Source organism: Taeniopygia guttata, chromosome 22 (genome assembly GCF_048771995.1).
Source record: "Taeniopygia guttata chromosome 22, bTaeGut7.mat, whole genome shotgun sequence".
NCBI classification, from domain to species: domain Eukaryota; kingdom Metazoa; phylum Chordata; class Aves; order Passeriformes; family Estrildidae; genus Taeniopygia; species Taeniopygia guttata.
This window is the reverse complement of record NC_133047.1, coordinates 3,406,283-3,428,854: the sequence shown is the minus strand read 5'-3', so window position 1 is coordinate 3,428,854 and position 22,572 is coordinate 3,406,283. Positions and strand designations below refer to the sequence as shown.

Here is a 22,572-nt window from a genome sequence, read left to right as displayed (position 1 = left end):
TCTGAGGCCACACCAGGAGAAAATTCCAGTGGCACCCGTGCCTCTTTCCTGTGGCACCCGTGCCTCTTTCCTGTGGCACCCGTGCCTCTTCCCTGTGGCAGCATTTCTGAGAGAGAGAGGGCATGATTTATCTTTGGAATGAGAATTGAGCTACTCCAGCCTAGGCCTCAGATCTGGGCCTTGTGAGGCCTTCCAGCCTCTGACGCAGTTAGAAATTAAGAGTTCGTGATGCAGTTAGAAATTAAGAGTTCGTGGCACAGTTAGAAATTAAGATTTTGTGGCACAGTTAGAAATTAAGAGTTTGTGGCACAGTTAGAAATTAAGAGTTTGTGACACTGTTAGAAATTATATTAAGGTGTGATGGGGAGCACTGGGCTGTCTGGGTGTGAAGTAGTACAGGTTTATAGTGTGAGGTTTAGGCCACCTTAAAACAAAGACAAACAATGTTGGCTTGCCAATGAGAGTGCCTTTGTAAACTGTAAACTATATACAAGTGTATATAAGCTGCCATCTTCTCTGGAATAAACGGAGAACGTTGCATTAATCATATTGGTTGGATGTGTGTTCTGTCCTGTCCAGCTTTCCCGTTAGCTGAGGTCCCTGGCTTTACTTTCCAGTGGCACCAGTGTCTCTTTCCAGTGGCATTCTGGCAATCAGGGATGGGATGGAGCTCAGGAGCTGCCTGGATCCTGCCTCGTTTGTGCCAGAGAGGAGCACAGATAGCTGGTTCCATCTCCTTCACTTTACACCCTTTCAACACCCAAAAAAACTCTTGAAATTCTCTTTGCCTTCTCTGACAGTGACCTACTTAATTATTGCAAACGGGGCCTGGAGTCTGGCATAGCCTCCCACGTTCACACCCAGCCCCACAGCACCCAGACACCTCAGGAAGGAATTCAAGCAGCCCCAGCCCCTCCAGAGCATCTCCTGTGCTCAGAGGTGTTGGATTGCACTCCCAGCACCTGGATAAATGATGATGGAACTGGAAAGGGAGGATAAATTGATAAATAAAGTATATAAATCAACTTCTTTCAAGTACACTCATACAGTGACACCACATAATACTAGAGTTATTCTGTAGGAAAACCTAAAAACATCGTGATACAGAGAGAACTCACTGGAGATATATCAGATATAGAGATAATACAGAGATAATTCGTGTAGGATCCACTCTTAGCTCCACAATTGGAAAAAATAAAGTGGGGATTCTGCCTTGACCTCTTGGTCTCAGCAGTGAACCAAGCTGGGTAAGGGAAGGAATTAAATTTGGTAATTTTTTAGGGATTTTAAAAAAGGATTAATTCATTGAGAGTGGGTTCACAGAAAGACATCAGCGCTTTATCAAGGGGCTGGAACTTGTGACATGGAGCAGGGAATGGCAGAGGGAAGTTGATCAGGATTGTCACCTGGCCACAGAATCCACGGGAAATGGGCCAGGTGCAGGAAGGAGGCCCTGGCTTTGCAAAGGTGGCTCCTGGGCAGCTGCAGGTGCTGGTTCCTTCTTGCCATGAACATCAGGAGGTGACTTTTCCTGGCCTGAGGGTCTGATCAGACCCATCCACGGGATCAGAGCTTGGAGTGTGAAACAGAGTAAAATTTAACAGGGTAGAAAATCTATTTAGATTTAGGTAAAGTGATTATAAGATTTTAATTTTTCATCTGCGTGTCCCCAAGGATGTCATTCCAGCAGTCCCACACAGCTCAGAGTGCCCAGCAAACATTTCAGTGCAGGTCCTCTTCCTGCCACCTGCCTTGTCACTGCCACCTGCCTTAAATGCTCCTCAGGGTCAATCAAATCGATCAAGAGTGAAGGATGGAACACCAGGATAATGCCGGTTAGCCAAGCCAGATATTAAATCATCAATGATTAATTGATATTAAATCACCAATCATTAAAGCTGAGACAAGGAATGATGGAGAGCGGGGCCTACAGAACCTCATGGGGGAAAAAGTGATATGGAATGGTGGGATATGATCCAGGAAAAATAATCCTGCATAGAACAGGGGAGAGGAACAAAGAACTTCCTTGGATCAGGCCATAACTTTCCCTGGACAATGTCTAGAAGTGAGCAGGAAACTGGTTTTAACCTGTTATGACATCCAAAGAGACACTGCAGGAATTCCAGTGACGTCCCAGGGGGTGGATACCCAGTAACCCCTTCGGTGACTCTCTGAGTGCTCTTCCACACCCCAAATCCTGGTGCCCCGGCTCTGTCCCAGGACAGGTTTGTGCTGCAGTCACAGCCCAAAAGACAATTTTATTGTTTTATATTGAAGTCCAGAGTGAGCTGACAAAGAGAAATATTCCCAGGACAAACAGAGCCTCTTCTAAGAAGGTTCTTGCAGAAATTTGGGGTTTAAGTCTCAGGTTTTCTGTCTGGTTGGGAGCATGAAGTGTTTCCAGCACAGGAATTCAGGAAAAACAGGATTGTGCCTCCATATCTGTCCAGAGCTCGAGAGATTGGATCCTCCTCTGGGAACTCAGCGTGCTGTGGTCTGAACAAATATCAGGAGAGAGATCAGTGCACATCTCCAACTGCTGCTGCTGCTGCTCTTGTCCTTTGGCTTATCCTGGCATTTCCCAGGTTCAAATTCATCCATAATTAGCGTGATTGGCAACTGATTAATGCCACATTTAATCACAGGTTTCAACTGCAGGGAACTCAGGAGAGTTTCCAAAGATTTGCACCAGCAGAGAACACCCAGAGATCTCCAAAACCCAGTGGAACAGATGCCCAGAACTCCCCAGAACTGGGGCCACCAGAAGAGATCCCAGCCAGCCTCAACCTGCAGGACTGAACCCCTTCAGATCCTCCTCACGTTTCCAACCATTCATCCGGAAGAATTGTTCCCAAACTTGGGAGCTCGGTAGAAATGAGAGCCACAGAGACTTTTCCAACACCATCAGGTGGAATTGGCTGGGCTGAGCCACTGCACGTGGACTGCAGAGATTTTTTCCTCCGTGAAAAGCAGAGGGTGGGGAGAGGCAGAGCCTGGGATCCGCCAGGCAGTGTAATTTTAGTTGTTTTGCTGGAGAAGGGGGGCTGGGGGGAAATAGAATTAATTTAAAGGCTGATATTTTAGGCTGCATTGCTGCACATGGATCTGAGTGCAGCCCTCTAAAAATAAGCTTGTGCAGAAGAAATGAAAAGAACAAAAAGCGAGGTTGGAGGTGTGCTGGAGTGACTAATGCTCTATAATAAGTGAGCAGTTCAGTGCTTGCCCTCAGAGTATGTTGGGATGGTATTTTTGAAAGCCCAAAACCAGTTATTCCTTTTGGGGCTCAAAACTGGGCTTTGTTCAGGTGTTTTGCCTTATTTCTGTTGTCAGTGTCACAGTCAATACAAATTATTGTTGTATTCTCCCATATCCATCCAGGAGTCCTGACTCAGAGCCCTGCAAACATTTATTTAATGAATAAAATTGACACCCCTGGAGGCTGTGTGCAGTGGAAGTTCTTCAGTGGGAGGTGCTCCTGCCCGTGGCAGGGGTGGGACTGGGTGGGATTTAAGGTCCCTCCAAGCCAAACCACTCTGGAGTTCCATGGTTCCATTCTGCACCACTCCATTCTGTGCATCCCAGTTGTACATTTTGTAGAACTCCAGGCACACCCATCAGGAAGAACTCCAGGCTTTTCATCCCCAGCTGAATGATGGATAAAAATCTGTATTTCCAGGGGATGTGTGAGTTCCTCTTCTGGCAGTGACATTTAGTGTGACATAAAGTGCCTGGCTTTCCGTGGAGTGAGCTCTTGCCCAAAAAATCCAGAAGAGGACTGGCTTTGAGCTCTTGGATTTGATATTAAAGTCTGGGATCACAGCAGAAAAATGAATCTGAACACCAGAGAGGAGCACAGGAGCTCTGGAGCAGTGCAGGTGTGAATCCCAAAGCACAGGTATCATTAATGAGGGAGGTAATTCCAACACTACTCAACATTTCCAACCAGTCTTGGACCACTTGTATTCCTCCCTGACTTTTGAGAATCTGCAGTAAATTTTCCTATACTATTTCAAAATACAGCAATTTCCCCCAGTTCTCTGGGAGAAAGTTGGCAATTCTTCTCCTCCCACACCAGGCACATTGCTGATGATGCTCCTGAAGAATTTGTGAAGCTACAGATGTACAAAGGTTCTAGGGGACAAACCCAGACATGATATAAACACAACAAACCCAGATTCCTATTATTGTATTGTTATTATTATTACACTAATTGTTGTTTTCATGCTTTCTCTTCACACCTTATCCCAAGGGCAGAATTGGCCTGAGCAGCCAAACCCCACAACATAAAACTGAGCACTGTTGGGGAAGATGAAACAGGAAAGCCTTATAAATATGATTGTTTGGCAAAAGATTTTGAGAATATAGAAACTATAAGTGAGATTGAAATGAAAGCAAGCTTTGAGATACCAAGACTTGGTTACTGAACAACTGGAAAACAATGGCATGGCTGGCTGGAGGTGATGAAACAACAGCCTCTGCTCACAGACAGCTCCAAGGGGCAGAGCAGACCCTGCTAGCTTGGCAAAAGGGGTCCAAAGAGTCGTTTTTAGGGTATAAAATGTGACACAGTATGATAATGCCATGATTCTTACAGGCTGTATGTAAATGCTATAGGATTTGTATCTTGTACTAGATTGGTTAGTGAAAATTAAAATATTCAGCACAGAAGATTTATTGTATTATAATGCGAACTTCTCTCTCTCACCCTCTTGCTCTTTCAGCTCTCTCAGCCTGCTCTGAGCTGTGGCTGGCAGCTCCAAGCAGGGCCCTGCACCCACAGCCTTTGCAAAAACCACAAGTTCCAAGACCTGGCTTCAGAGATCTCCTACAGAGCACTTTGCTGGATAATGAATTGGCCATTCAGGAAACTACTCAGGGTTTGTCCCAGACAGATCCAGTAATTTCCTTAAGTGCAAGGTGCTCAAGCCAACTCTTTATCAATTCTGGGCGTGTTTCTGGTTGTAAGTGGACAGCAATTGAATTTGGGCCATTTCCTGTCTGTGTCTTGGACTCTTCTTCATAAGGAAAGAAAATTATCAAGCCTTTCCCTACAAAGTTCTTTGGGCTTCACCAGCAGTAAAAATAATTTCCATTAAATGCTTGGAACCTGCAGGTAGAACAGTTTTGAGCTGTGTGACAGAGCTCTGGCAGCCCTGAGGAGCTGGGGATTGCAGTGCTGGGGGTTTCAAGGGCTCACACAGGACTGGGAACAAAATAATGTAAAAACTGAGGTTCCAACTTGGGACTCGATGAAATCCCAGATTCAGCTGCCCCAGAGCTCACTGAGGAGGAGCAATCCCAGCACACAATCATGGAAATGAAGCTGGAAAATCCCTCTGAGATGATCGAAACCAGCCATCCCATGGCCACCACTAAAGCACGTCCCCAAATGCCACATCCACGTGGGTTTTGAACAATTCCAGGGATGGGCACTCACCACTTCCAATGCTTTACAATCCTGCCTGTGACAAACCTTTCCCTAAAACCTGATTTAAACCTGGCAGAGCTGTGGCTGCTCCCTCCGCGCTGTCCCTGGTCCAAGCGGGCTGTGAAATGTAAATTTTAAGGAATTTAGAGATTTTAGAGGAGCTAAGATTTTAGTTAGAGATAAGCCTTACTAGAGTTAATTAAAATAAATGAGTAGGCCTTGATGAAGTTAAGAGTCATGAGCTCCAAGGAATGACTTTATGTTACATAAGATGAAAAAAAAAAAAACAAACAGAAAAGCTTTTGTTTTAAATATTTCCTGTCAGCTCCTCAAAAGGTTCCATTATTCTTGGGGCTTTGAAGTGAAATTTGAGTTCTCTGGGATGCTTTTCCTGCCCTCCTTGATGAGCAGGGAGTTGTCCTTAATCCAGAGCATCCCAAGTTTCCTGCCAGCCCAGGAGCTGACGTTCCATTTGTGTGAGACCTGACAAATTCTCATTTTTAAAGCAAATCAGAGCATGCAAAGCTTTTATGGAGCTGTCTGGACTCCATCCCCCCTCGGTGTTGTTGTCTAAATGATTGAAACACAATTACCATATGGAATTTGTTAAATATTCCACAGGCCAGGGGCGGGAGCTGTTCCTGGTGCTGAGCAGACGAAGGTACAGCAAAGCCTCATATTTCATTTATTGCTGACTAGGAAAGGCTTTGTGTGCTGGACTGGAAACGAGCAAATTCCCTCATTCTAAATCCAGTCTGAGCTCCAGTCACACAGAACAACTCCCCCATTTTTTTTTTATTATTATTTATTTGTTTTATAGTAGTTATTAGCATTAGTATGAGTATTTCCAAATTAGCATTAGTATTTTCAAATCCTTGGGTTAAAGGCATCAAAGTGGTGTTAAAATATTTCAAAAGAGGCAGCAGATAGGAGCGATCATTGTGATTATTTTTGTGGGTCCTGCCTGTGCCAAACCTGATCCAGGTGAGTGAGGCACCAGGACTGGTTATAAATATTTTGGGAAGCCACAGCTGGTTTTACTCCCTGATATTCCCCTTCCTGCTGTTCCTGTGTTCCAGGGGCATGAGCAGGGATAACTCCCAGCCCTCCCTGAAGGGACAAATGTCTCCAGCACTGGTAGAACTGGGGACAAACTGGGGCAAAGGAGTGGAAAAAATTAACTTCAATAATCAGATTATTTCCCCCCAGGCACTGCCTCTGTCTGAAGCCAGACACAACTTCGGGCCCTGCCTAAAAACCTCCAGGTAATTTATTTAACTTTATTTAACCTCCAGGTAATTTATTTAAATAACTTAACAAGGGAAGGGGAAAAAAAAATTCTCTTTGATGGGTTTTGAAGAAGTCAAAAAGATCCCTGCAATCCCATTCCCTGATCATGCACAGGGAATTATCTTCAGCTTCTTTGGTGCCTCTGAGGAATCAGCAATAATTCCTGGGAGTGGCACAAAGTTCCACAGCTCAGGATGTCCCTGTGCCACACCAGGAGTGGCACAAAGTCCTTATATATATATATATTGGCTAAATAATATATTGGAGCTGAGGATGTCCCTGTGCCACCCCACGAGTGGCAAAATCCCCGTGGGTTTGGAGTCCTTGTCACCCTCAGCTCCCTCTGGCACCTCTGAGATGCCAGGGAAGCTGTCCTGGAGGGAATTTCCACTTTAATTTCCATTTCTCCACAGGAAGGAATGATTTATCCATAAACTGGTCTTTCAACAGCCCCCACAGCAATCCTGCCCCTGAAATTTTGCTTATTAAACATAGAATATGCCATGAAATATATGCTGGAATAGATATAATTTCATATCTCTGTGATCTAAATATAATTTCATGTGTATAATATATATATTCCTGTATCTTATATAGAAATATATGGGCTAAATGCAAATATTTGCTTCACTGCCTCCTGTCCTATAAATGCAACCAGGTCAGGAATCTCCCTGGGCATTTTCCCTCTGGATAGGCCTGTGAGTGAATTCCGGGACACAGCTCCTTGTGAAACCTCAATCCCCTTCCATTTCCAGAGGCAAATTTAAATTCACTGGGTTTTGCTTCCCTCTGCACCCCTCCAAACTCGGACATGCTTGTATGGGATCTCCTTCAAATCCTTGTTTTGCCACGGGCTGCATCACTCCAGCTGCAGTTTGGAAGCTAAAAACAGATTAAAAAATCAGCTGGAGGGCTCTGTGGGGATTTGTGTGCGGGGTCAGGAGCAGGTGAGGGCAGAAACCCTTCAAGGAAACTTCCAGGGAGCTTTTCCAGCCCGGTGTGCTTGGCTGGAACGGCTGCAAATCCCAAATTTTCCCAGCTGGAATGAACCTGCTGAGTGTGCTGGGAGTGCCCTCGGAGCAGACACAGAGATCCTGCAGCTGGGATCTGCTCCGAGGGGCAGGAACACCACAAAGGGGAAATCGGGGGGGAATCAAGGGGGAATCAAGAGGAAATCAAGGGAAAATTAAGGGGACATCGGCGGGAATCAAGGGGAAATCAGGGAAATAAAGGGGAACTCAAGGGGAAATTGGGGAAATCGAGGGGAAATAAAGGGGGAATCAAGGGAAGGTCAAGGGAAAAGGAACCAAAAATCAAGGCAAAATTAAGGAAAAATCAAGGGAAAGTCAAGGGAAAAGCAAGGGAAAATTAAGGGAAAGTCAAGGAAAACACAAGGGAAAATTAAGGGAAAAGCAAGGAAAAATCAAGGGGAAATCAAGGAAAAATCAAGAGAAAACCAAGTGAAAAGCAAGGGAATTTATGGACTCTATTTAAACTCTGAATTTTGGGATTAATCACCGTTGTATTCAGTCTCCTCTGGGCAGCTGGCACAGGGTGCCAGAGCAGCTGTGGCTGCCCTGGGATCCCTGGAAGTGTCCAAGGAATGACTGGGACAGGGTTTGGAGAAACTTGGGATGGTGGGAGGTGTCCTTGCCCATGGATGGAAGTGGAATTAGGTGACTTTTAGGTCCCTTCCAACCCAAATCACGCTGGAATTCCACAATTTTCCACGATTTTCCATGATTTTCCACGGACTGCCCACCTGCAGCTCAGCCTGGCCATGTTCCCACCCCCCAGATCTCCAGATCAGAGAGTGTGGGAGTCCAGGGCTTCCCTGTGGCTGCCCTGGCAGGTCTGGGACCCTGGCAGGGGATCAGGAGCCCCCCTGGACAGAGCCCCCAGAGACACTGTCTGTGATCTCTGTCCATGGAAAAGAGTTTTCAATCTTACAGGATCAATTACCAGCTCTGAGTGTTTGATAGCAGTAATAATTAAGTGTGGCACGGGTGCAAAAGTAAAATTTTAGGATTCTAGATAAGGGGTCCAAAGGGGACAAGATGGAGGAAATTGGGTGTGCCTTGTCCTTTTTCTCCTTCTTCATGCCCTCCATGTTTCACTGTGGTGTTGGCATTTTTCTGTTGGTTCAGGCTGGGGACACACTGTCCAACGTAGGTGACAGATATTGGCACGTTATTGTAAATCCAGCACAGGTAGTTTGTGGTATTTAATGTTTGTACCATCCCACTGAGGGCAGAGCCCCACACGCTGCCCTGCAGGACAGAGCTGCGGCAGGGCAGCAGAACATGTTAGAGATAAACAGAATAAACAACCTTGAAACAGCACAGACCAATTATGGCTTCTGCTTTGGCAGTGGGGCTGACAGAGAATTTCTACAATCTCAGAATCATCAATACCACAGATTCTGACAAAAGGGCCCCTCTGCTCTTCCCATCCCTTCCCAGTGCCGGGCTCTTTGTAACTTAAATCATTCATCTGGAACATGATGTTCTGCGAGGTTACAGCAGAGTTTGTGAAGGATGCAAGCCCAAATTCTCCCTGTAGGAAATTAATGGGGAACTTGTGTAAAATGAAGCACAGGCTTTTATCAAGCAGCATCTCCAGATTGGAAGGGAAATGCTCACTCCGACACTTGTTGCCAGTGTGAAGTGAATGAAGCTCTCTGAAGTGTGGCTTTCTTGTCAGATCCAAGGGTTTTTCCTGGTGAAATGATCATTAATTTCTGGATTTGCACAGTGAATAAACAGCAATAAAAAGGAACATGACATAGACAATTACTTTTATATTTTTAAGAGAAAAAAAATCAAATATTTGTGTGGATTCAGAGAGTAACTTCCACCAAGTATACGAGGCACTTAAAAAGCAGCTGGGCTTTTTTCACATGTAACCCAGGGCAGGACAGGGGGAAATGGCTTTCCAGGGAAGCAGGGCAGGGTTAGATGGGATATACCACGCCTGCTGAATGGCTTTTGAAGTGATCAGCGTAGCAAAGAGGGGAGAGGAAAAAATGCTTCCCTTTGGGACTGGTGGGGGAATGCATTGCTCAGCAGAGCTGTTCCATGTGCTGCAGCAGCCTGACTCCTTCACTCCCCAGCCTTTTCCTCTCAGGGTTTGTGCTGAAGAGATCCTCAACAGTTCAAAGCAGGTGACACTGAGATGATTGGAGCTCCTGAGACAGAGCAGACGTGGTCAGGGATAAGAGCCAGCAGCTGGGAAAGCCAAGGTTGCTTTTTTTCCCTGAGGACTGAGCATCAGGGATCTGTACAGACACGTTTCCTTTGCAGGGTTAGAAATCAAACCAAGCCCTGGCACTGGTCAGGAAAAAGCTGATATCAAACAGCAGCACTCGGTGCTCCAGTGATCCCAAATTCTCTGTGTGAGAGGTTTGTGGCTGGCAGTGACACCTCAGCATCCTTTTGTCCCCTGCCCAGTCCCTGAGTCAGCCTGGAAAATCAGAAAATGGCAATTCCCAACTTGCAGGGCTGGGGATGGGCTCAGAATTCCCCGCCACTGCTTCCCAACACCTCGGGGAGAACATCAGCACTGCATGCTGCCAGCTCAGGGAGCTCAGCAATTTTTTCCAACAAATTTAAACATTTTTAGCCCTTTTGAAGAAGGTCAGACACCCAGAGGGCATTATCAGTCCCGAAATACACACGTTTTCCTCTCCCACTGGATATCTCCAAGTGCTGGAAGGCATTCCCTGAATCACCCCATTTCATTCTGGATGCCATCAGAATTCCGAATTTTCCTAACTTCTGTTTCAACTGCTCTAGAAAGAGAAGGCTCCTCCCTAAACCAGAATTCCAGCTGTGGCAACATCTTTTTTGTCAATGCCTTTGGTTTAATTGGAGTTGGACCTTGATGATCCCTGTGGGTCCCTTCCCACTCAGGACACTCCCTGCTTTCTCTGGCTAATTACTTCCTCTTGCTTAAATGGATCTCCCATCCCATCTTTTATCTCCATCATTAATTAAGGAGGGCTGAAAGCCTCAATCTGCGCTGTGGGGTCAAGACTTGCTCGTGCTTTGATCCATGTGGAGAATTCCTTTGATCCTGCAGCACGCTGGCACCACGGGACCCCCGTTCTGCAGCTCTTCCCAGGCTCAACAGCAGATTTTTCTTCCTGGCAGGCAGAAGCTGGAATAGAAACCTGCTCTGCCTCTGCTCAGATGGGTTTCTCTGCGGGTGAAGAGGGAAAGGTATTTCTGAGAGCTGATTTAATTCATTTCAGGCTTCAAAAGGACCTCAAGACCCCATAGGAAAAAAAAAATTCATTTGCAATCCATTAAATGGCATTAAATAAATCACTTTCAAGGCAGAGATGCCTCCTCCTGAATACTCAGCGACACAGAAGAGGCAGTTTGGTGTAAAAAGCAAATTATATTGGACCTAAAGAAGATTCAGGAGCAAAACCCCAACATTTCCAGTGTTTCGTGAGCTTGGATATTCCCAATTAACTGTGATAAATCCTCTCACAGCCTCTTCCCATTTCCTGAGTCAGAACATATGGGAAGCTCAGCCCATGGAGCTGGAGGATGGTGCTAAACAGATTTCTCCCAAACCTGTCTGAGGGTTTCTTTTCCCCATCACCACTAGAACAGAGCTGTGGGCAGGGAAAACTCTGGCAGGAGTGATGGTGATGGTGTTCCCAATGCCATCCCCAGGCTGGAGCTGCACATCTGCAGCTGCTGGAATGCAGTTCCCCATTAGCTCAGATTTACAGAGAGGCCCTTCTGGGTTTTTCCTGCTCCTGTTTCTTAAAGAGAAAAGGAATTCTCAGTATTCTCAGCAGGAATTTACAATTCATGTTCTTTTATCAGCTCCTCCCCCAGGCTGGGAGAAGGAACCAAATCCAGGGCCTGCACTGGCACAAAACCATCTTCCCAACACCTTCTGCTTCTTCCCTCGTGGAATTCCACTCCACCTTCCTCCTTGCAAAGACCCTGAGCTTCTGTAGCATCCACCAACTGAGAGTCCTGTGATGATAAACTAACGTAAAATGATAACTATGCCAATTGTACCTATAATAAATTATACATTTATAACAAATGATAATTTTGGGGGGGGTATTTTGGGGTGATTTATCTGTTTGAACCCCCGAGCTCTGAGGGACAGGGTGCCTGTGCAGGTTCTTGGGGTCACCAAGGATTGGGAGGGTTGAGGAAAGTTGGGCTCTGGGACATCTCCGTGTTCTCCAATAGGTTTGGGGTTCTTTGGGCTTATTTTTCCCCTTGGCTTGTTTGTTTTTTAAAGATGGCTGATGTAATTAATAAAAGATCATTTGGTTCGAGCTTAGAACCAAACTGTTATCAAAAACCAGCACATGCAGAACCCCAAGATGGAAAAGAAATGGGACCACAAAGGACACAAAGGGATTGAACCACTCACAGCCACCCACACCCACCAAATCTGTGCTCCAGAGTTCTGCTTTAATAGCAACTGAGAAAATTAAAATATCTGAGGCCTAAATCCTGCAGCCTCTCTCCCCAAATCCTCGAGGATTTTGGCCTCTTCACTCGACTGAGGTGAAGCTTTGGCTGCAGTCCCTGCTGCCACAGAGGAGCAGCGGCTCAGATAATATCTTATTTATTTATTTATTTTATTCATGTTATTCATTGCCCTCAGCCTTGGAGCTCTGGTTCAGAGCTGGGAAAACAGGATGTTCATCATTATCTCCCTGACAGAACATGAATTTCACACCTCTTTTTGTCCCCTGCAAAGGACTGCACACAGAGCTAAGGAACACAAGGAATGTGTCCTCTGCCAGATGGGTTTGGGTGGCTTCAGGGTGGCCTTTAGGGCCAAAGAAATGACAGGCCCTGGGGTCAAGTCTTGAACCCAAATCTGTGAGAGGGACCACAAATTCTGGTCAAGGAGCAACAGGAAAAGATAGAGAAGGGAAAAGCATGAAGTTACTGCTAAAAAATTGTCGTGTAGCTTCACATTCTTTTAAAGTCTAAATAAATTCCCTCAGAGCAGGTTTTGAACTTGGGTTTTTGATCTGGATTAAAGAGAAACCCGAGTCAAGAGCGAGCGTTAATGACAAGCACTGGAACATAAATAATTAATGCCTCTGCAGGGGGAACTCCTCATCTCCCTCCTCCCAGAGCAGCTGCTCCCACATTTGAGGACTGGTTCCCTCAGTTCCCACTCAAATAACTTTCAAAACCACAGAATCACAGAATGAAGCTGTTGCTGTAGGAAATGTGAAAGCACAATGCGAGCCACTGCTATTTGCAAGGTAAAGAAGACAGTTTATTTTCTGAGTCCAACTTTTATACTTTTCCAAAGGTGACAATGGATTGGAGGGTGAATGTGCCACCTCTCCAATGACATTGGACAAACTACCAGCACATCAAATTTCTCCACCCCTATAAACGAATCTCTCAAAATTCCATCCCACCACTCCCCAGAGGAGAATTCCTTCCTTCCACCTGCTCTCTCTCAGGATGAAGCCATTCCCCCTGTCCTGCTCTGTGTGCTCAAGCCTCCTGAGTTCTGCTGCTGGTAACAACTCCAGGGTTATTTTTGTGTTCTGTGATTTGATCTGAGGCAGAGCCCTGCAGTGTTAATACAATATCTGCCATAATTTCCCACACAGCAAATGAGAGTCAGCCCAGCTCTCAGCAAGACAAATCTCTTTTGTTGTTGTCACGCACATTATTTGACTCTCTCCCACTTAAGACAGATGCTTTTGTGCTGGTTTGTGCTCTGAGTTTGTAAATGATCATCTTCTTAGTGATGTTTGCCTGATAACAGAACGATGGAATAAAACAGAATCTGCAATGAAATCAATGGAATGTGAGCTCCAGCAGGCACAGAAACATGCAGAAATGATGCTCTGGCCAATTGCTCCAGTCAGCAATGAGGAATTGTATCCAGGACACATTTCGGGAGGTAAACATGTTAACTTGCTCCTCCAGCTCCCCAAATGTACCTCATTTATCATCGGAGCAGCTCTGGAGTTTTGGTGCTGGCACTCCGGGACTCTCCATGCAAATGATGATTTATATCCCCAGCCACGGGCTGCTCCAGTGCCACCTTCAGAGCAGATTTCAGGGAAATAAAAGAAACTTTTGTGTCTCTTCATCTAAAAGAGGTGAGTACAGCTGAACTCACCCCACAGATATTGGCTGCTGTTTCAAAACCAGCAAGAATCCTCTCGGAGTCGAGGACAGGCAGGAAATCGATTCCCTTCCACATAAATTCCCTTCATGGAATTCCCTGCTGGACTATTACTGTTCCTCTGCTCACTTCAAATGGAATCCTGGGTCCCTTCAAACCGACAGCAAAACTTCTTGGGTGACTGATTTAGATTCACCCCTGACTCCTCCATCCCTGGGAAACACGCCCAGGTAAAGCTTGCAAAGGGAAAAGAGCTTCTGTTCAGAATCCGGACATGAAAGGAGGGAGAGAGGTCGGTGAGGGAGGTAAACAACCTCCTCCAGGAGCAGCAGGAGCCCTGAAAAGTGAAATCTGAGCTGCAGCCTGAGGAGAGACAGCAGGGATCCAGGTGAAGCCTTGATGTCAGCTTAATCTGCTCCTGATGCTGGGATTGCTGGAGACATCGATTCATGGCAAGCTCTGCCTCACACGCACAGGCAGAACTACCCAAAATCATTAATGTTGGAAAAGAGCTCCCACGTCACCAAATCCAAGGGTGAATCAGCCAAACCCAAACTGCTGAGGAAACACAAAAAGCAGCTTTGACATCACCAGACTCCCAAAATGAGGGACAGCCGGGGCAGAGGGGGCACTGATTTATTAAAGAAATCTGGATATTGATCTATTACCGATATCCAACTGTGAGGGACCAAAACTCTCCAACAGTTTAAAGTTACAAAGTGTGTGTTTATTGTGTGTGGGATTGCTCCCAAATCCACACCGCAGCTTCCAGGTGATTACAGAGCCCTTTTATCCATACAAGTGTTGAATACCCAAAATACAAATGCATATTCATCATTTTGGTACATCCCATTCCTCATTTCAAAAGCCATTCAGCAGGCGTGGTTTGTTCCCTGAAATGGGTCAGTGTCCCTTCCATGGGAGGGGTCCCAAAATGAGGAAGTCAATGAAGTCTTCCTCCTTCTGACCTTTCTACCTTTTCAATGCCAATATGACAAATGAACTCTTGGTAGAACTCCCATTCCTTGTCTTCAGTTGGTTTCAGAACAGAGGAGGCCCACAATTGTCTGATGTTCCTAAAAGCTCTTTGTCAGTTTGTGTATTCTTCATTATAAACCCAGCTAACTAAACATTGTGCTGACAAGCAATCAGTTATTAGTTAACTACTAACTCTTAACTTCATCAAGACCTACTCATTTATTTTAATTGACTCTAGTAAGGCTTATCTCTAACTAAAATCTTAGCTCGTCTAAAATCTCTAAATTCCTTAAAATTTACATTTCAGCACCACCACTCACAAAGCTTTTGGGGCTGGAAAGGTCATTTCAGAGCCACTCTCAGAATCCAACAGTAAAAAATTGAATCAATCCAGTTTCAGGTCCTGAAATTCTCTCCCCAGGTACAACAATGTCCATCCGCCACAGCTTTGAACAGAATTAAACTCCTGCTTGGATTTCTGTCTCTCCCCACCACAAATTCCACTTATTCCAGTAAACTCCAAGCTCCACCCCCCCGAAGCACTAAAATTAAAACCTATTGTCATTATGGCTGACTGAAAAATACAACTTTGTGCAGAGAATTCAATTGTTTTTTTTTTTTTTTTGCATTTGCCATTGACCCAAACCAAAGGAAGCAAATACACGATGGAACAAGAAGTTCAGCATAAAACAAGTTTATCTGAGCAGCTGTGAATCACTGAGCAAGATCACCCCCTTTGTGCCACTCCCACAGTGAAAATTTCTCTGTTCCCAAGTAATGTACAAGCTCAATAATCAAGACCAGGCAGGGGAAGGAAATAAGGAGATAAAAAAAAAAAAAAAGAAAAGAGCTTTGTTTCTGCTCACTAAAATTTTTTAATGTAAGGGTTAAACAATTCAAAGAGAAACAGACTCAAATGAACCCCCAAATCCAGGAATTACAGATATCCCAAATTTCAGTTATTTAGAGACATTAGCTTAATATTTCAGTAGGACAGGACAGAAAAAAGAAATGCCTGGGTATGATGTTGTCCTTTTTTCCCCGTAATTCAGGGCGCTGCCACAAATTTTCTTCAAAAGCCCAGCTTTTCCAGGAGCTCTCATTAGTGCCCATGCCAGATGTGTATAAAGGGGAATTTCCATATCTACAGAGAGGAACGAGCAGGATCCCTCTCATCTCCCTGCCAGGGAAATGGAACAGCATCCATTCCTTTAATTTAGCCTTGTCAGGAGCTTTGTGACATCTCTGGGATCATTTTGGGGCTGCTCCTGCAAGTGGGAGAAAGGAGTCAGGGGTCCCTGTGCATCCCATGAGAATCCGGGCTGGTTTTTATTTGGGATTCATTAGCACCCACTTGGGTTTGATGGCTCCAAGGAGCACAAAACCACCACAAAGCAAATTCAGGTTTAGAACAGGTTGGAGAACCTGTGCCAAAGCTGGGGCTCAGATCTCCAATATCCCATTCCCCAGAAAATTTGGCAGCAGGTTATAAACTGAGCTCAATCCTAAAAATATTTATCAATTGACCAATCATTTGTTAGGCTTTGGTTGTCAGGGAAACAGGCATTTAGGAACATCATCTCCAGGGACACGGAGCCAGAGCAGCTGGGGCTGGGATGCAGGAGAGTGATGCCTTTTTGGGACTACCTAAAAACAGAGCCAGACAAAATTAAGGGAATAAAAAGCATTTCTATTTATTGAAGGCCCTTCAAGTACATTTAGGGCAGACAAAGCCCCTCAGGGGCTACACCCAAAAATGGATGAGGGGTCACGGGTTTCACACTTTTGTAATTTTTGGTCCATTTGCATATTGGGGTTCAATTCCCAATTCCAGCTTCAGCTCATGAAGTCACTGACCCCCCTCTTTTCTTTCTGTGCACCTCTATGAAAAATCCTGAGAGGGAGAGAAATGTGCTTGCCACAACTCCCCTCAGAGCAGGACACCCCATCCCCACCCATGGCTGCCTCGACATCCCCCAGAGGCCTGTGGGCTCATTTCTGTGCCTCAGTGCTTGGTTTTTGTAGTCAAATCTCGCTCTTTGGGCCACCAAACAGCAAATTTCCACCCCCAGCCCCCAGAGAAACTGGCCAGAAGATGCCCTGACTCTGAACGATGGGATCAGGATCCAAGAATTATAAAATCACAGAATGATTTGGGTGGGAATGGGCCTTAAAGCTCGTCCAGTTGCTCATCCTTGCTCTTCCAAGCTGTCCCTTGTCATGGGCAGAGTAGTGCTGGTGCCATTCCTTGGGCGTGGGGAAGGAAATTACCCAGGCACTGGATTCTGCCCCAGCATCACCCACCAGACCTGCTTTAATTAATCCTGAAAGTGCACAAAAGCCACTTTCAGGATTCATTCATTAATGCCTTTTTTTTCTTGGAAATTCTTTGAAGATCAACCAGCCCAGCACACCTGGACGGGACGAACGCAGATCTTGCAGTTGGATCAGATAAATTCTTATCTGAGACATGAGTGATCTTCCTTCTCTTCCCTCACTAAAAGCTTTTAACAGCTCTTTTTTTACTGGAACACAATTAAAACCACTACAAGGACCAGCTCTGGGAAGCACATTCCAGGCAGGTATTTATAAATTCCCCACTTGTGACAAAAAATGGCATTTTCTGAATCCTCCCTGCAAAGAACACGACCCCCCCAATGGTTGCTGTGGTTACCTGGAGGATGCTGTGCCCACCAGAGTGATCCCAGAGCTTTCCCAGACTAACAGGCTGCATTTAGCCCATATTTGTATTTTCACCTCCTCTTCTTTAAAAGAGAGGAGCAAAAATGCCAGGGGAGGGAAGGAGAGACTTCCCTGCAGCTCTTCCCCTCAGCCTCCTGCTCCATCTGCGGCCGCCCGGGAGAGACGGGGGGAATTTTTAGAGTGTGGCTTGGAGCAGCAGACCAAAATCCGAGCAACTGTTAACAAAAAGTGTGAATATGGCAGACAGGAGAGGAGTTCCATAAGGAATGCACTTCTAGGGGTGTTTTCTGCAAAGGGAGAGCCTCGTTTCACCCAAAGGAACATTTCAGATCCGGGGACTTTCAGCTGCCTCTGACCAGTGTGGGCAGAGTAGGCAAAAGAGACAGCGAGAGGAGTAAAAATAATTCACCAGATGAGAAAATCATCTTTTTCCTCATGATATGAGGCTGGCTTAAACTCAAAGAATTAAATTTTATATCATAAATCATCATTTCATAGCATGATTTGGGGTGGAAAGAACTTTTAAGACCCTCTCATTCCAATTCCTGCCATGGGCAGGGAGGTGTCCACTGCAATCTGGGAATAGTTCTTGGAACATGGACAGACACTTCATAACGTATCTGCACATATTCCATAAAACACGTTTTCTAAAATATCTTTACATATCTTGAAACATCACCCAGTGCATTTTCAGTTGTTCCTGCCCAGTTCTCTTCAAAGCCAGGAAATCTCAGCCCATGGACATCTCATGACTGTGACTCCTCCATATTTATTTCTCCCAATGAAATATTTTTTCATTTTTATTTTTTTTTTGCTCACATCTTACAGTTTCACTATCTCCTAATTTCTGAGCAGCAAGACAGAGAGAAGCTGCAAATAACTCTCATTGAAATCAGCCATTATTGAGAATTCTTTAATCACGCCTCATCTCAGTCATCTCTTTTCCAAGATTAAACACTTCCAATCTCCCTCATGCTCCCAAAAGTGCTGGGAAAGCAGCGACAATTAAACAGCAAATCTGAGTACAGAGACATTTGCAGCAGTAGTGACAGACTGCACTTTCCTCCTGATATAAATATATTTATAGATAAATCTCTCTATATATAGATATCTATATTATATACAGAGACATATACAGGTTTTCATCAAATTAAATTCCAAACAACCACCCAGAATGGATTTACTCCATCATGGGATTTGGATTTTTTATTCCTTTTTCCTGCATCCATTTCCCTTCCCACCACTTTGTCCCTTCCCTTGATAACAATTTTAATAGGATTCCTGAGGTTGGAAAAGCCCTCCAAGAGCTTTCACACGAATTCACACTCTGGGTTGTCAAGGGGATGCTGTGGGGGCCTGACTCACCTGGAGAAAATGAGGTAAGAGAAATCCCAAAATAAGTAATAATCCCAAAATAAACAATAGCCCCAAACCAGCACTGGGGGTTGGAACTGGATGATCTTTAGGATCCCTCCCAACCCATTCAGGGATTTTGGGATCCAACAAAAAGAGAAAGTGATGGCACAGACCTGAGGGCTGAGGTGGGAGCAGCTACAACCACACCTGAGAATATTTGCAAACAGATTCATGACAGGAAAGGGGGGGGATAAAAAAAAAAATCAAAATGTGTCGGATAAATTCTTCTCAATGAATAATTCCTCCAGCTGTGATAGCAATGCGTAATTACAGCCCATACATAATACTATGTGTTAGTTGGGGGTACTAATTAGTTAATGTTTGTACAGCTCCTGGAAGATGTAATGTGCTCAGGCATTATCATTAACTAAGCAGAGCAGTCAGGTTTAAATTCTTTTTACCACAACTCGGAGCAGGATCACCCACACCCTTTCAGATCAGCGTAACGTGGTACCTGCTGAGGGAGGAAAATTCACAAATTAGGGCCTGGGAGGAGGCACAGAGAGCTCCTCGCTGCTGAGCAGATGAAAAGAAGAGGAATTATTGCCAGTTTAGAAGATCCTGCTTTGAAACCCAGGCAGGACTGATGCACTCAGGTGGCAGCACCAGGTAAGACCAGTCAGGTTTTTGATTTGACAGAAAATTAGAAGCTGCTCTGAGCTTCAGAGCATTGCTCAGCACCTCTGAACACAGAGAATGAAGTCCTGAAGCTGTGCAGGTGCCTCATGTCAACATTAATTAGAACAGAACAGCAAAAAGCCACTGGGTACGTCTGTGCTTGCCCAAATCTGATCAATGTCGTGCCTCACTGCTGCAGAGAGGAAGAAAAAACCCCAAAACCCCCCAAACATTGACACTCAAAGCTTCAGTATCTGCTTCTGAGGCTCAGAAAAAAAGCATTCTGAGCCCAATTAAGTAAGGCTTTTAATTAGTCCCATCCCCACTCTGCTCCTGGCCACGGGCAGCAGAGGTGGGCAAGCCCCAGAGCCTGGCTGCTGTGAGTCCCTCACTGGGGACTGTCCCTGTGAGACAGAGTGAAGATTTTACAGGGTAGAAATCTATTTAGATTTAAGTGAATGTTTGTAACATCCCACTGAGGGCAGAGCCCCACACGCTGCCCTGCAGGACAGAGCTGCGGCAGGGCAGCAGAACATGTTAGAGATAAACAGAATAAACAACCTTGAAACCAGCACAGATGAATTATGACTTCTTCTTTGGCATTGGGGCAGAAAGACAGAGACTTTCTACAGTCTCGGGATCTCAATGCCACAGATTCCGACACCCATCCACATTTTGATGCCAAAAGAAAGGAGGATTCTTTTTCTCGAGGAGATTCATCACAACCTGTCTGGGTTGCTTTTAAAACTTCCAATATTTGCATTTTTTAATAGTTCTGGGCTGCAGGTAAATGATCCGTGAAAGAGGATGTCGAGCACGTCGTTTTTCTGCAGAATCCACAGAAAACCCTTGTGAGGCTCCTCTGCAAAGGGCAAACCTGGGGGCTTCTGCCTCTGGAACCTCTCCAGGAGCATCCAGGGGTCTGCATCTCACAGGAGCCTCTGCCACACGTGAGGAGCTCTCTGAGCATCAAGGAAATGTTTAATAAAGGCACATTATATGTATATTAAACCATTACATTCTATTACATATATTGTATACATATGTGTATGTATTAAATGTATGTTATACACACATTATATGTATGTAATAATCTGTTAAAAGCCCCCAGAGTGGTTTTTGCAAGGTTTTGGCCCTGTGTTTGTGAAGGCAGAAGCAGATTCACCCCACAGCTGCAATCCCCCAGATCCTGACAGTTTATTTGTGTCTGTCCATGGCTGCTGGCAGATGCCAAAATGAACATCTCTACATCCAGGGCAGTGTGGAAATGAAAATCAAATATTTCATGCTGTGTCCACTCATTGCTGGCAACCTCCTGCATCTGGAGTCTTCTGGGACTCCAGAAATGCCTCCCAGGGTTTTGGGATTTTAAAGTGTGTGTGAGGGTGAGAGGACAGCCTCAAAGCCACAGAGGGGGGTTCAGGTCGGGGTTTTGAGCATCCTGGTCTGGTGGGAGCTGTCCCTGCCCTTGCCTGGGTTGGACTTGGATGGTGTCTGAAGTCCTTTGCAATCCAGGTCATTCCATGTAAGAATAAATTCACTTATTAAATAATTAATTTATAAATGAATTTCTACTCAGTTCATTTAAAGCATCACAGCCACCAGGATGAACTTCAGAGTCAAAACTGCTCCTTTACCTTGGCCAATTCCTTTGCATCACTCAGGTCCATTTGTGAGCAGATCCCAGGTGGAAAAAATCAGGGATCTGGAGAGCACCACACAGAAATTAATTTATAAATACATTCATTGCTGTAACCCCTCTCATCAAATTGCTTCATTTGCAGGAGGGCAGCACACGGCCTCGCACCCCTTGTTTGAGGACCTCCCAACCCAAAGCATCCATCCAGAGGATGGATCGTGAGCCCAGGACACGGTGACACAAACCAGGCTCAGCTGATGCCCAGCTCACGGGAGCAGGGACATTCCAAGGTGTGGAACAGCCTCTGGAACACGGCTCAGACTCAGCAGAACCCCTGTGAACCACCCTCCAGTAAATACAAATTATTGTTATGGAAAGCAAAACCAGGAGGGAAATGATGATCAGACCTTTTAGGAATAAAGTGATTTTCTGCTCAAAAATTTCAAATCGCCTTGTAAAACACAGGGAGGGAAATATCAATCCAAAGTGCCTCTGGGAATGATAAAAATGGACAGCACCAGAGCAGCAGCCTTTGTTAGGATCCTTCCTGCAGAGAAACCTGGCAAATTCAAGGACCTTCCCTGAAGAAATCAGCTGAGGCTCAGAGGTGGGGGAAAAACACCTGTATTGAAACGGGGGGGAGAGAGGATAGAAAAGCTTCAGATAAAGCATCAAATGGATGAAGGGATGGAAATACAATAAATAAAAAGATGAGAATTGCCTGTTGGCAGGGAGACAGGTGGCACAGAGAGCTCTGTTTGATGTTCCTGCCGCTGTCTGCTTCCAAGCTGAGGATGAAATGGTCCCAAGCAAAGGCTTTCCAATGGAAACAAAGCCATCCTTACATCCACAAAATCTGCAATCAGCACAAGGAGAGGGGACAGAAAATGTCCCCCTGAAAGAAGGGAAATATTGCAGAGCTCTGAAACAAAGGCAGAGCTGATGCTCAGGGACACCTCACCATGAGCAGGGCTCCCAGTGGGATCCCAGCGCATAAACAGCGATCCAGGAAGGAAAACAGACAGAAAAGAGAATTTTTTTCTTTTTTAGGAAGGTTTGTAAAGACTCTGGACAAGTGGTGCATGTTATCTGGGAGCAGCACATCCTTCCTAACACAGTCCCAGAGGACTCAGCCACTCACAGCTGGGGATTTTGGGACAGCTCCTTCTTCACATGCATCATTTCTGCTGGGTTTGTTCCTCCTGGGGCATGAATGATGGGCTGGCAGTGGCTCCAGGTTTTCCCATTCCCAGTTCTTCCCCCAGAGGGTTTGTTCCACCTGGGGAACAATGGGAACTTAGATTGCACCACTTTAAATGCTATTTGAATGGGGCAGGAATGATGGGCTGGCAGT

The 22,572-nt window shown here is 45.3% G+C and overlaps 1 protein-coding gene and 1 long non-coding RNA gene across 4 annotated transcripts in view; both read right to left on the bottom strand.

The window, feature by feature from the left end:
- Positions 1-22,572, bottom strand: part of LRRTM4 (leucine rich repeat transmembrane neuronal 4) — a 146,051-nt gene that overhangs the window by 105,683 nt on the left and 17,796 nt on the right. The gene's annotated exons all lie outside the window — the stretch shown is intronic.
- LOC140680453 (uncharacterized) overlaps positions 6,304-22,572 on the bottom strand; it is a 29,715-nt gene continuing 13,446 nt past the window's right edge. Inside the window, exon 2 of the long non-coding RNA XR_012051748.1 lies at positions 6,304-22,497. This is a non-coding gene — a long non-coding RNA (uncharacterized lncRNA). The remainder of the gene's footprint in view (positions 22,498-22,572) is intronic.